General features: G+C 45.0%; 10 non-coding genes across 10 annotated transcripts; all 10 read right to left on the bottom strand.

Moving 5' to 3' along the window:
• Nucleotides 1-9,187: 9,187 nt before the first annotated feature.
• Nucleotides 9,188-9,261, bottom strand: TRNAI-AAU (transfer RNA isoleucine (anticodon AAU)). Its single transcript has one exon. It is a non-coding gene; the product is annotated as a tRNA-Ile (tRNA).
• Nucleotides 9,262-9,382: 121 nt separating this feature from the next.
• TRNAD-GUC (transfer RNA aspartic acid (anticodon GUC)) lies at nt 9,383-9,454 on the bottom strand. Its single transcript has one exon. It is a non-coding gene; the product is annotated as a tRNA-Asp (tRNA).
• Nucleotides 9,455-10,136: 682 nt separating this feature from the next.
• On the bottom strand, nt 10,137-10,210 carry TRNAI-AAU (transfer RNA isoleucine (anticodon AAU)). Its single transcript has one exon. It is a non-coding gene; the product is annotated as a tRNA-Ile (tRNA).
• A 121-nt stretch (nt 10,211-10,331) lies between these two features.
• TRNAD-GUC (transfer RNA aspartic acid (anticodon GUC)) lies at nt 10,332-10,403 on the bottom strand. Its single transcript has one exon. It is a non-coding gene; the product is annotated as a tRNA-Asp (tRNA).
• Nucleotides 10,404-11,085: 682 nt separating this feature from the next.
• On the bottom strand, nt 11,086-11,159 carry TRNAI-AAU (transfer RNA isoleucine (anticodon AAU)). The gene has a single exon. It is a non-coding gene; the product is annotated as a tRNA-Ile (tRNA).
• Nucleotides 11,160-11,280: 121 nt separating this feature from the next.
• TRNAD-GUC (transfer RNA aspartic acid (anticodon GUC)) lies at nt 11,281-11,352 on the bottom strand. Its single transcript has one exon. It is a non-coding gene; the product is annotated as a tRNA-Asp (tRNA).
• A 681-nt stretch (nt 11,353-12,033) lies between these two features.
• TRNAI-AAU (transfer RNA isoleucine (anticodon AAU)) lies at nt 12,034-12,107 on the bottom strand. The gene has a single exon. It is a non-coding gene; the product is annotated as a tRNA-Ile (tRNA).
• Nucleotides 12,108-12,228: 121 nt separating this feature from the next.
• TRNAD-GUC (transfer RNA aspartic acid (anticodon GUC)) lies at nt 12,229-12,300 on the bottom strand. Its single transcript has one exon. It is a non-coding gene; the product is annotated as a tRNA-Asp (tRNA).
• Nucleotides 12,301-12,982: 682 nt separating this feature from the next.
• Nucleotides 12,983-13,056, bottom strand: TRNAI-AAU (transfer RNA isoleucine (anticodon AAU)). The gene has a single exon. It is a non-coding gene; the product is annotated as a tRNA-Ile (tRNA).
• A 121-nt stretch (nt 13,057-13,177) lies between these two features.
• Nucleotides 13,178-13,249, bottom strand: TRNAD-GUC (transfer RNA aspartic acid (anticodon GUC)). Its single transcript has one exon. It is a non-coding gene; the product is annotated as a tRNA-Asp (tRNA).
• Nucleotides 13,250-13,712: the final 463 nt, after the last annotated feature.

Raw genomic sequence — 13,712 nt, 5'->3', positions numbered from 1 at the left:
CACTGGACTGCAGGTGGCGGAAGATCAGTCTCAAGGGCAGCAGAGTGGCGCTGATCTGATTTTTCTTGGTGAGGCATGCACCAGCAGCGCAGCATCTCCTGGGCCTATCAACACCAGTACTTCCGCAGAAGACCCTGATGAAGTGGCGGACACCATCCTGGAAGTAGAAACTGGTTCGGTGGTACGTGAATTAAGATCCGATCCGCAGCCACCAAGTAGACGGGCCCGTACTCCCATTGGTTTTCCAGAGGTGCTGGCAAACCCTGATTGGCATTCCCCTGATCCCGCCGCACCCATACTGCCCCCTTTCACCGCCCAGTCTGGAGTCCAGGTGGAGACATTTGAACTAGGATCGGCCCTAGACTTTTTTGAACTGTTCCTCACCCAGGATCTCCTTGACTTAATTGTGGCTGAGACCAACCTATATGCCACACAATTTATAACCGCCCATCCGAAAAGCTGCCACGCCCAGCCTTTTCGGTGGAAACCACTCCAAGTTTCCGAACTTAAAATTTTTTTGGGCCTTCTCCTCAACATGGGTATTACTAAAAAAAATGTATTGCGCTCTTATTGGTCTACACGCCAAATACATAACATGCCCGTGTTCTCTGCTGCCATGTCCAGGACGCGATTTGAGATCATCCTGCGCTTCCTGCATTTCAATGACAACGACACCTGTCATGAAAGAGACCACCCAGCTTATGACCGGCTCCACAAAATTCGGCCCCTCATAGACCACCTGTCATCCACATTTGCAGATGCTTATACCCCTGAACAGAACATCTGTGTAGATGAGTCCCTCGTACATTTTACCGGGCGCCTTGGCATCAAACAGTACATCCCAAGCAAGCGCGCCCGGTATGGGGTGAAACTGTATAAGCTCTGTGATAGGGCCACAGGCTATACATCTCGTTTTAGGGTCTATGAGGGAAAAGACTCAAAATTGGAGCCGGTCGGATGTCCTGACTACCTGGGGAGCAGTGGAAAGATTGTGTGGGACTTGGTGTCACCCTTGTTCCAGAAGGGGTACCATCTTTATGTGGACAACTTTTACACAAGTGTGGCCCTCTTTCAGCACTTAAAGTTAGAAGGAATCCGATGCTGTGGCACCGTGCGGCCTAGTCGCCGGGGCTTCCCCCAACAGCTCGTTAACACCAGACTTCAACGGGGGGAGAGGGCCGCCTTGTGTACCGATGACTTGCTCTCGGTGAAATGGAAGGACAAGAGGGACGTTTACCTTCTGTCTACCATTCACACAGACACGACAGTACAAATTACACGGGCAACAGAGGTCATTGAAAAGCCCCTCGCCGTCCACAGCTATAATGCCAACATGGGAGGGGTGGACTTCAATGACCAGATGTTAGGGCCCTATTTAATTTCCCGGAAAACCAGACGCTGGTATAAGAAAGTGTCTGTGTATTTAATTCAATTGGCGATGTACAACAGCTTTGTTCTCTACAGTAAGGCTGGGAGAACTGGATCTTTCCTTCAATTCCAGGAAGACATTGTTTCGGCACTCCTCTATCCAGAAGGTGACAGAGCCCAACCCCCAAATGCAACTAGCCGGCTGCATGGAAGGCATTACGCCTACCCGATTCCCAGTACCCCAACTCAACGCAACCCCAGAAAAAGATGTCGTGTCTGCAGCAAGGCTGGAATAAGGCATGACACCCCCGTTTACTGTCCCCGCTGTCCTGACCAGCCTGGCCTATGCCTAGGGGAGTGTTATGAGAGGTACCATGAGAAGGCACACTTTTAGAACCTAGGGAACTACAGACACAGCAGTAGGCACACAAGGGTCTCTCAGTGCTATTTCACACTGGCGCGATGCGTTAGGGCAAATTGCCTAGCAAAAGTCACACTTTGCGGTCCCCCCCTACGCCGGAAGTGCTTGACTTAACGCTAGTGCATGCCTACGTTACTGCGTGGCTTCTGCGGCAATTTGGGTCGGCCCGGAAGTCATGTTAGTCTACGGCGACGCAGTTAATTACTAGGCCGAATGCTACTCTTGTGGTATTCCCTGAAGATCTATTTTGGGCGAGACGGTGCGGCGGGCTCGACCGACCGGATAGGCCAGTATGCAGTGTGAACCCAAACATCAGGTTTTGAGAGATCCAAATACACTGGCCTGCCAGAAACCTCTCCTTTCACTTGGGACAGAATGCATAATGTACTTCGCCACATATCTGTGCGATTTGCACTTTGCACATTGACCCATGGGGGAGGAGAAGTTTATCCTCAGCTCGCAGGTAAAAAAAAAACAAAAAAAAAAAAAAAACAGGTAAGCAAAAAAGTTAATATTTGGTTACCAATGTTATTGTTTGGTTTGAACATATTTAATAAAGTTTAAAAAGTTAATGTTATTGAAGTGCTTTGCTGCTTGCTTGCTTTTTTTTTTTTTTTTTTTTTTTTCTTCTTCTCTCTTTTTTTCCAACCGACCAATCAGCTGCAGCACTGATGATGCATCCTGACAGAAGCATTGCGCTTCTGTCAGGTTACACAAAATCGGTGCATGCAGCGCTGTAGGACGAGATTTCTCCTCCACAGTAAAAAAGATACGTTTGCCGAGGCATATGGGCCAAGGTGTGGTGTTGGGGATTCATATGCTTTGGCAAGCACTTTGTATCAAAAAAGAACTCAAGCAATGATTTCTCCATTCACATCGATCAATGTGGATGAATAAATCAGGATTGCCTGGGCATACGAGCTGGTGGGTTTGGATTTTTGGGGTGGCAGCTCCTATGTCCAGGCGGACGCCTTCCCCTCCTTTTTGTTTTGTTTTTTTCGTTTTTCTTCTCTCTTTTTTCTATCCAGACCGACCGACCGACCGACCAATCAGCTGCAGCACTGATGGTGCATCCTGACAGAAGCATTGCGCTTCTGTCAGGTTACACAAAATCGGTGCATGCAGCGCTGTAGGACGAGATTTCTCCTCCACAGTAAAAAAGATACGTTTGCCGAGGCATATGGGCCAAGGTGTGGTGTTGGGGATTCATATGCTTTGGCAAGCACTTTGTATCAAAAAAGAACTCAAGCAATGATTTCTCCATTCACATCGATCAATGTGGATGAATAAATCAGGATTGCCTGGGCATACGAGCTGGTGGGTTTGGATTTTTGGGGTGGCAGCTCCTATGTCCAGGCGGACGCCTTCCCCTCCTTTTTGTTTTGTTTTTTTCGTTTTTCTTCTCTCTTTTTTCTATCCAGACCGACCGACCGACCGACCAATCAGCTGCAGCACTGATGGTGCATCCTGACAGAAGCATTGCGCTTCTGTCAGGTTACACAAAATCGGTGCATGCAGCGCTGTAGGACGAGATTTCTCCTCCACAGTAAAAAAGATACGTTTGCCGAGGCATATGGGCCAAGGTGTGGTGTTGGGGATTCATATGCTTTGGCAAGCACTTTGTATCAAAAAAGAACTCAAGCAATGATTTCTCCATTCACATCGATCAATGTGGATGAATAAATCAGGATTGCCTGGGCATACGAGCTGGTGGGTTTGGATTTTTGGGGTGGCAGCTCCTATGTCCAGGCGGACGCCTTCCCCTCCTTTTTGTTTTGTTTTTTTCGTTTTTCTTCTCTCTTTTTTCTATCCAGACCGACCGACCGACCAATCAGCTGCAGCACTGATGGTGCATCCTGACAGAAGCATTGCGCTTCTGTCAGGTTACACAAAATCAGTGCATGCAGCGCTGTAGGACGAGATTTCTCCTCCACAGTAAAAAAGATACGTTTGCCGAGGCATATGGGCCAAGGTGTGGTGTTGGGGTTCATATGCTTTGGCAAGCACTTTGTATCAAAAAAGAACTCAAGCAATGATTTCTCCATTCACATCGATCAATGTGGATGAATAAATCAGGATTGCCTGGGCATACGAGCTGGTGGGTTTGGATTTTTGGGGTGGCAGCTCCTATGTCTCTCTTACTTTTCTTTTTGTTTCACATTTTTTGGCAGATGTTTGTTCATCCACATTGATCGATGCGAATGAAGGGATGTTTGCCATTCATTTTTCCTTTCAGCCCAGAATGCACTACCTGTATGCCCAATATAAGGAGTATAGCAGAAATACTGGCCATACATGTAATGATTGCAGAGGCCCTAAAATGCCAGGACAGACCCCACAAATGACCCCATTTTGGAAAGAGGACACCCCAAAGTATTCCGTGAGGTGCATGGTGAGTTCATAGAAGATTTTGTTTTTTGTCACAAGTTAGCATAAATTGTTGTTTTTTGTTTTTTTTCACAAAGTATCCTTTTCTGCTAACTTGTGACAAAAAAGATTTTTTTTTATAAACTCACCATGCCCCTCATGGAATACTTTGTGGTGTCTTATTTTTAAAATGGGGTCATTTGTGGGGTTTGTTAACTGTCCTGTCATGTGGGGGGGGGGGGGCTAAATTGTGAGCACCCCTGTAAAGCCCAAAGGTAGTCATTGCACGTTGGGCCCCTTAGCGCAGTTAGGCTGCAAAAAAGTGCCACACGTGCTATCGCCGTACCCGGGAGAAGTAGACCAATGTGTTTTAGGGTGTATTTTTACACATACCCATGATGGGTAGAAGAAATCACTCTGTAAATGACAATTTTTTGATTTTTTTTTACACACATTTGTCCATTTACAGAGATATTTCTCCCACCCAATATGGGTATGTGTAAAAATACACCCCAAAACACATTGTACTACTTCTCCCGAGTACGGCAATACCACATGTGTGGCCCTTTTTTGCACCCTAACTGCGCTAAGGGGCCCAGAGTCCAATGAGTACCGTTAGCATTTCACAGGTCATTTTGAGAAATTTGGTTTCAAGACTACTCCTCACGGTTTAGGGCCCCTAAAATGCCAGAGCAGTAAAGGAACCCCACAAATGACCCCATTTTAGAAAGAAGACACCCCAAGGTACTCAATTAGGAGTATGGTGAGTTCATAGAAGATTTTACTTTTTGTCACAAGTTAGCGGAAAATGATTGTTAATGGGTTTTTTTACCAAGTGTCATTTTCCGCTAACTTGTGACAAAAAATAAAATCTTCTATGAACTCACCATACTCCTAACGGAATACCTTGGGATGTCCTCTTTGTAAAATGGGGTCATTTGTGGGGTTCCTATACTGCTCTGGCATTTTAGGGGCCCTAAACCGTGAGGAGTAGTCTTGAAACCAAATTTCTCAAAATGACCTGTGAAATGGTAACGGTACTCATTGGACTCTGGGCCCCTTAGCGCAGTTAGGGTGCAAAAAAGTGCCACATATGTGGTATCGCTGTACTCGGGAGAAGTAGTACAATGTGTTTTGGGGTGTATTTTTACACATACCCATATTGGGTGGGAGAAATATCTCTGTAAATGGACAATTGTGTGTAAAGAAATCAAAAAATTGTCATTTACAGAGATATTTCTCCCACCCAATATGGGTATGTGTAAAAATACACCCCAAAACACATTGTACTACTTCTCCCGAGTACGGCGATACCACATGTGTGGCCCTTTTTTGCACCCTAACTGCGCTAAGGGGCCCAGAGTCCAATGAGTACCTTTAGCATTTCACAGGTCATTTTGAAACATTTGGTTTCAAGACTACTCCTCACGGTTTAGGGCCCCTAAAATGCCAGAGCAGTATAGGAACCCCACAAATGACCCCATTTTAGAAAGAAGACACCCCAAGGTACTCAATTAGGAGTATGGTGAGTTCATAGAAGATTTAGCTTTTTGTCACAAGTTAGCGGAAAATGATTTTTATTGGGTTTTTTTTACCAAGTGTCATTTTCCACTAACTTGTGACAAAAAAAAAATCTTCTATGAACTCACCATACTCCTAACGGAATACCTTAGGATGTCCTCTTTGTAAAATGGGGTCATTTGTGGGGTTCCTATACTGTCCTGGCATTTTAGGGGCCCTAAACCGTGAGGAGTAGTCTTGAAACCAAACTTCTCAAAATGACCTGTGAAATGCTAACGGTACTCATTGGACTCTGGGCCCCTTAGCGCAGTTAGGATGCAAAAAAGTGCCACACATGTGGTACCGCCGTACTCAGGAGAAGTAGTATTATGTGTTTTGGGGTGTATTTTTACACATACCCATATTGGGTGGGAGAAATATCTCTGTAAATTGACAATTGTGTGTAAAGAAATCAAAAAATTGTCATTTACAGAGGTATTTCTCCCACCCAATATGGGTATGTGTAAAAATACACCCCAAAACACATTGTACTACTTCTCCCGAGTACGGCGATACCACATGTGTGGCACTTTTTTGCACCCTAACTGCGCTAAGGGGCCCAGAGTCCAATGAGTACCTTTAGCATTTCACAGGTCATTTTGAAACATTTGGTTTCAAGACTACTCCTCACGGTTTAGGGCCCCTAAAATGCCAGAGCAGTATAGGAACCCCACAAATGACCCCATTTTACAAAGAGGACATCCCAAGGTATTCCGTTAGGAGTATGGTGAGTTCATAGAAGATTTTATTTTTTGTCACAAGTTAGCGGAAAATGACACTTGGTAAAAAAAACCAATAACAATCATTTTCCGCTAACTTGTGACAAAAAGTAAAATCTTCTATGAACTCACCATACTCCTAATTGAGTACCTTGGGGTGTCTTCTTTCTAAAATGGGGTCATTTGTGGGGTTCCTATACTGCCCTGGCATTTTAGGGGCCCTAAACCGTGAGGAGTAGTCTTGAAACCAAATTTCTCAAAATGACCTGTGAAATGCTAACGGTACTCATTGGACTCTGGGCCCCTTAGCGCAGTTAGGATGCAAAAAAGTGCCACACATGTGGTACCGCCGTACTCAGGAGAAGTAGTATTATGTGTTTTGGGGTGTATTTTTACACATACCCATATTGGGTGGGAGAAATATCTCTGTAAATTGACAATTGTGTGTAAAGAAATCAAAAAATTGTCATTTACAGAGGTATTTCTCCCACCCAATATGGGTATGTGTAAAAATACACCCCAAAACACATTGTACTACTTCTCCCGAGTACGGCGATACCACATGTGTGGCACTTTTTTGCACCCTAACTGCGCTAAGGGGCCCAGAGTCCAATGAGTACCTTTAGCATTTCACAGGTCATTTTGAAACATTTGGTTTCAAGACCACTCCTCACGGTTTAGGGCCCCTAAAATGCCAGAGCAGTATAGGAACCCCACAAATGACCCCATTTTACAAAGAGGACATCCCAAGGTATTCCGTTAGGAGTATGGTGAGTTCATAGAAGATTTTATTTTTTGTCACAAGTTAGCGGAAAATGACACTTGGTAAAAAAACCCCAATAACAATCATTTTCCGCTAACTTGTGACAAAAAGTAAAATCTTCTATGAACTCACCATACTCCTAATTGAGTACCTTGGGGTGTCTTCTTTGTAAAATGGGGTCATTTGTGGGGTTCCTATACTGCCCTGGCATTTTAGGGGACCTAAACCGTGAGGAGTAGTCTTGAAACCAAATGTCTCAAAATGACCTGTGAAATCCTAAAGGTACTCATTGGACTTTGGGCCCCTTAGCGCAGTTAGGGTGCAAAAAAGTGCCACACATGTGGTATCGCCGTACTCAGGAGAAGTAGTACAATGTGTTTTGGGGTGTATTTTTATACATACCCATGCTGAGTGGGAGAAATAACTCTGTAAATGGACAATTGTGTGTAAAAAAATCAAAAAATTGTCATTTGCAGAGATATTTCTCCCACCCAGCATGGGTATGTGTAAAAATACACCCCAAAACACATTGTACTACTTCTCCCGAGTATAGCGATACCATATGTGTGACACTTTTTTGCAGCCAAACTGCGCTAAGAGGCCCACAGTGCAATGACTACTTTTAGGCTTTACAGGGGTGCTTACAATTCCGCACCCCCCAAAATGCCAGGACAGTAAACACACCCCATAAATGACCCCATTTTGCAAAATAGACACTTCAAGGTATTCATTGAGGGGCATGTTGAGTCCATGGCAGATTTCATTTTTTTTTGTTACAAGTTAGCAGAAATGGAAACCTTTTTTTTTTTTTTTTTTTGTGACAAACTGTCATTTTCCGCTAACTTGTGACAAAAAATAAAATCTTCTATGAACTCACTATGCCTCTCAGTGAATACTTTGGGATGTCTTCTTTCCAAAATGGGGTTATTTGTGGGGTATTTATACTATCCTGGAATTTTAGCACCTCATGAAACATGACAGGTAGTCAGGAAAGTCAGAGATGCTTAAAAATGGGAAAATTCACTTTTTGCACCATAGTTTGTAAACGCTATAACTTTTACCCAAACCAATAATTATACACTGAATGGGTTTTTTTTCATCAAAAACATGTTTGTCCACATTTTTCGCGCTGCATGTATACAGAAATTTTACTTTATTTGAAAAATGTCAGCACAGAAAGTTAAAAAAATCATTTTTTTGCCAAAATTCATGTCTTTTTTGATGAATATAATAAAAAGTAAAACTCGCAGCAGCAATCAAATAGCATCAAAAGAAAGCTGTATTAGTGAGAAGAAAAGGAGCCAAAATTCATTTAGGTGTTAGGTTGTATGAGCGAGCAATAAACCGTTAAAGCTGCAGTGGTCTGAATGGAAAAAACAGCGCTGGTCCTTAAGGGGGGGTAAAGGCTGAGTCCTCAAGTGGTTAAACTGTATCTTCAGTCACAGAAGTAGGGCAGTAGTGCTTTCCATGTAGCCAGGCTGGAATCCAGTAGCCAATTACAACTAGTAGTGATTTGTTTCCATAAATCCTGAAATGATCTTTTTGCTCACTACCTTTCCTAACGGTCACCGAGGCCACATTCTGTCCTGAATGTGGCCTCTAGGGTTTGTTTGGTTTTGCTTTTGGGTAGAGGTTATTCTGTGAAATAGATTGTGTTTCAATTTTGTGTTAGGTGCAAAAGACAAGCAACGGTATTTCCATACAGCTGAAAGGAGAGCAGCAGTATTGCTGGGAAAGAAAAAGCAGTTGGCAAAGTTGTATGCAAAGTAGGTAACTGTTTTTGCATGCCATGTAAAAGGACATTTCCAATGAGGGGGGAGTGCGATTTCATCTCCTTGAAACCATGACAACAGTCCTGGGTGTACAGAGGGCTCGCTGCCTTTAGCAGAGTCAACTGATGGAAAGAGGGTCAGTGATCTCCAGTGCGGAAGCAACGACTGCTTTCACAGTGCCCAGACAGGCAGAGTGAAAAGTCTAAGCGCACACCTGTGGGCCGTACGGGGATCGAACCCGCGACCTTGGCATTATTAGCACCACGCTCTAACCAACTGAGCTAACCGGCCATGGCACTGTGAGTCTCCACCACCAGCAAGGGGGCTGGAAAATGTTAGTGAAAGGGCTGAACAAACGTTATTCCTAGGCTAGACACATGGAGATAAACAAAGTTTAAGAAGCAAAAGCTGCCTCCCCGTCGGGGAATTGAACCCCGGTCTCCCGCGTGACAGGCGGGGATACTGACCACTATACTAACGAGGATAACCCTGGGCTTTGTCCTCTCAAGAACACAGAGATGGACAAAACCAACCAACTAGCAAATTCAAAGGCTACTCTTCAAAAGCACCTCCCACAGTCTTTCCAGTTCAGGTTTCCTTTAAACTGTATCTTCAGTCACAGAAGTAGGGCAGTAGTGCTTTCCATGTAGCCAGGCTGGAATCCAGTAGCCAATTACAACTAGTAGTGATTTGTTTCCATAAATCCTGAAATGATCTTTTTGCTCACTACCTTTCCTAACGGTCACCGAGGCCACATTCTGTCCTGAATGTGGCCTCTAGGGTTTGTTTGGTTTTGCTTTTGGGTAGAGGTTATTCTGTGAAATAGATTGTGTTTCAATTTTGTGTTAGGTGCAAAAGACAAGCAACGGTATTTCCATACAGCTGAAAGGAGAGCAGCAGTATTGCTGGGAAAGAAAAAGCAGTTGGCAAAGTTGTATGCAAAGTAGGTAACTGTTTTTGCATGCCATGTAAAAGGACATTTCCAATGAGGGGGGAGTGCGATTTCATCTCCTTGAAACCATGACAACAGTCCTGGGTGTACAGAGGACTCGCTGCCTTTAGCAGAGTCAACTGATGGAAAGAGGGTCAGTGATCTCCAGTGCGGAAGCAACGACTGCTTTCACAGTGCCCAGACAGGCAGAGTGAAAAGTCTAAGCGCACACCTGTGGCCCGTACGGGGATCGAACCCACGACCTTGGCGTTATTAGCACCACGCTCTAACCAACTGAGCTAACCGGCCATGGCACTGTGAGTCTCCACCACCAGCAAGGGGGCTGGAAAATGTTAGTGAAAGGGCTGAACAAACGTTATTCCTAGGCTAGACACATGGAGATAAACAAAGTTTAAGAAGCAAAAGCTGCCTCCCCGTCGGGGAATTGAACCCCGGTCTCCCGCGTGACAGGCGGGGATACTGACCACTATACTAACGAGGATAACCCTGGGCTTTGTCCTCTCAAGAACACAGAGATGGACAAAACCAACCAACTAGCAAATTCAAAGGCTACTCTTCAAAAGCACCTCCCACAGTCTTTCCAGTTCAGGTTTCCTTTAAACTGTATCTTCAGTCACAGAAGTAGGGCAGTAGTGCTTTCCATGTAGCCAGGCTGGAATCCAGTAGCCAATTACAACTAGTAGTGATTTGTTTCCATAAATCCTGAAATGATCTTTTTGCTCACTACCTTTCCTAACGGTCACCGAGGCCACATTCTGTCCTGAATGTGGCCTCTAGGGTTTGTTTGGTTTTGCTTTTGGGTAGAGGTTATTCTGTGAAATAGATTGTGTTTCAATTTTGTGTTAGGTGCAAAAGACAAGCAACGGTATTTCCATACAGCTGAAAGGAGAGCAGCAGTATTGCTGGGAAAGAAAAAGCAGTTGGCAAAGTTGTATGCAAAGTAGGTAACTGTTTTTGCATGCCATGTAAAAGGACATTTTCATTGAGGGGGGAGTGCGATTTCATCTCCTTGAAACCATGACAACAGTCCTGGGTGTACAGAGGGCTCGCTGCCTTTAGCAGAGTCAACTGATGGAAAGAGGGTCAGTGATCTCCAGTGCAGAAGCAACGACTGCTTTCACAGTGCCCAGACAGGCAGAGTGAAAAGTCTAAGCGCACACCTGTGGCCCGTACGGGGATCGAACCCGCGACCTTGGCGTTATTAGCACCACGCTCTAACCAACTGAGCTAACCGGCCATGGCACTGTGAGTCTCCACCACCAGCAAGGGGGCTGGAAAATGTTAGTGAAAGGGCTGAACAAACGTTATTCCTAGGCTAGACACATGGAGATAAACAAAGTTTAAGAAGCAAAAGCTGCCTCCCCGTCGGGGAATTGAACCCCGGTCTCCCGCGTGACAGGCGGGGATACTGACCACTATACTAACGAGGATAACCCTGGGCTTTGTCCTCTCAAGAACACAGAGATGGACAAAACCAACCAACTAGCAAATTCAAAGGCTACTCTTCAAAAGCACCTCCCACAGTCTTTCCAGTTCAGGTTTCCTTTAAACTGTATCTTCAGTCACAGAAGTAGGGCAGTAGTGCTTTCCATGTAGCCAGGCTGGAATCCAGTAGCCAATTACAACTAGTAGTGATTTGTTTCCATAAATCCTGAAATGATCTTTTTGCTCACTACCTTTCCTAACGGTCACCGAGGCCACATTCTGTCCTGAATGTGGCCTCTAGGGTTTGTTTGGTTTTGCTTTTGGGTAGAGGTTATTCTGTGAAATAGATTGTGTTTCAATTTTGTGTTAGGTGCAAAAGACAAGCAACGGTATTTCCATACAGCTGAAAGGAGAGCAGCAGTATTGCTGGGAAAGAAAAAGCAGTTGGCAAAGTTGTATGCAAAGTAGGTAACTGTTTTTGCATGCCATGTAAAAGGACATTTCCAATGAGGGGGAGTGTGATTGCATCTCCTTGAAACCATGACAACAGTCCTGGGTGTACAGAGGGCTCGCTGCCTTTAGCAGAGTCAACTGATGGAAAGAGGGTCAGTGATCTCCAGTGCAGAAGCAACGACTGCTTTCACAGTGCCCAGACAGGCAGAGTGAAAAGTCTAAGCGCACACCTGTGGCCCGTACGGGGATCGAACCCGCGACCTTGGCGTCATTAGCACCACGCTCTAACCAACTGAGCTAACCGGCCATGGCACTGTGAGTCTCCACCACCAGCAAGGGGGCTGGAAAATGTTAGTGAAAGGGCTGAACAAACATTATTCCTAGGCTAGACACATGGAGATAAACAAAGTTTAAGAAGCAAAAGCTGCCTCCCCGTCGGGGAATTGAACCCCGGTCTCCCGCGTGACAGGCGGGGATACTGACCACTATACTAACGAAGATAACCCTGGGCTTTGTCCTCTCAAGAACACAGAGATGGACAAAACCAACCAACTAGCAAATTCAAAGGCTACTCTTCAAAAGCACCTCCCACAGTCTTTCCAGTTCAGGTTTCCTTTAAACTGTATCTTCAGTCACAGAAGTAGGGCAGTAGTGCTTTCCATGTAGCCAGGCTGGAATCCAGTAGCCAATTACAACTAGTAGTGATTTGTTTCCATAAATCCTGAAATGATCTTTTTGCTCACTACCTTTCCTAACGGTCACCGAGGCCACATTCTGTCCTGAATGTGGCCTCTAGGGTTTGTTTGGTTTTGCTTTTGGGTAGAGGTTATTCTGTGAAATAGATTGTGTTTCAATTTTGTGTTAGGTGCAAAAGACAAGCAACGGTATTTCCATACAGCTGAAAGGAGAGCAGCAGTATTGCTGGGAAAGAAAAAGCAGTTGGCAAAGTTGTATGCAAAGTAGGTAACTGTTTTTGCATGCCATGTAAAAGGACATTTCCAATGAGGGGGGAGTGCGATTTCATCTCCTTGAAACCATGACAACAGTCCTGGGTGTACAGAGGGCTCGCTGCCTTTAGCAGAGTCAACTGATGGAAAGAGGGTCAGTGATCTCCAGTGCAGAAGCAACGACTGCTTTCACAGTGCCCAGACAGGCAGAGTGAAAAGTCTAAGCGCACACCTGTGGCCCGTACGGGGATCGAACCCGTGACCTTGGCGTTATTAGCACCACGCTCTAACCAACTGAGCTAACCGGCCATGGCACTGTGAGTCTCCACCACCAGCAAGGGGGCTGGAAAATGTTAGTGAAAGGGCTGAACAAACGTTATTCCTAGGCTAGACACATGGAGATAAACAAAGTTTAAGAAGCAAAAGCTGCCTCCCCGTCGGGGAATTGAACCCCGGTCTCCCGCGTGACAGGCGGGGATACTGACCACTATACTAACGAGGATAACCCTGGGCTTTGTCCTCTCAAGAACACAGAGATGGACAAACCAACCAACTAGCAAATTCAAAGGCTACTCTTCAAAAGCACCTCCCACAGTCTTTCCAGTTCAGGTTTCCTTTAAACTGTATCTTCAGTCACAGAAGTAGGGCAGTAGTGCTTTCCATGTAGCCAGGCTGGAATCCAGTAGCCAATTACAACTAGTAGTGATTTGTTTCCATAAATCCTGAAATGATCTTTTTGCTCACTACCTTTCCTAACGGTCACCGAGGCCACATTCTGTCCTGAATGTGGCCTCTAGGGTTTGTTTGGTTTTGCTTTTGGGTAGAGGTTATTCTGTGAAATAGATTGTGTTTCAATTTTGTGTTAGGTGCAAAAGACAAGCAACGGTATTTCCATACAGCTGAAAGGAGAGCAGCAGTATTGCTGGGAAAGAAAAAGCAGTTGGCAAAGTTGTATGCAAAGTAGG

Source organism: Hyperolius riggenbachi, chromosome 2, assembly GCF_040937935.1.
Source record: "Hyperolius riggenbachi isolate aHypRig1 chromosome 2, aHypRig1.pri, whole genome shotgun sequence".
NCBI lineage: Eukaryota > Metazoa > Chordata > Amphibia > Anura > Hyperoliidae > Hyperolius > Hyperolius riggenbachi.
Note: the sequence above shows the minus strand (reverse complement) of the source record. Positions and strands in the feature narration are given on the sequence as shown.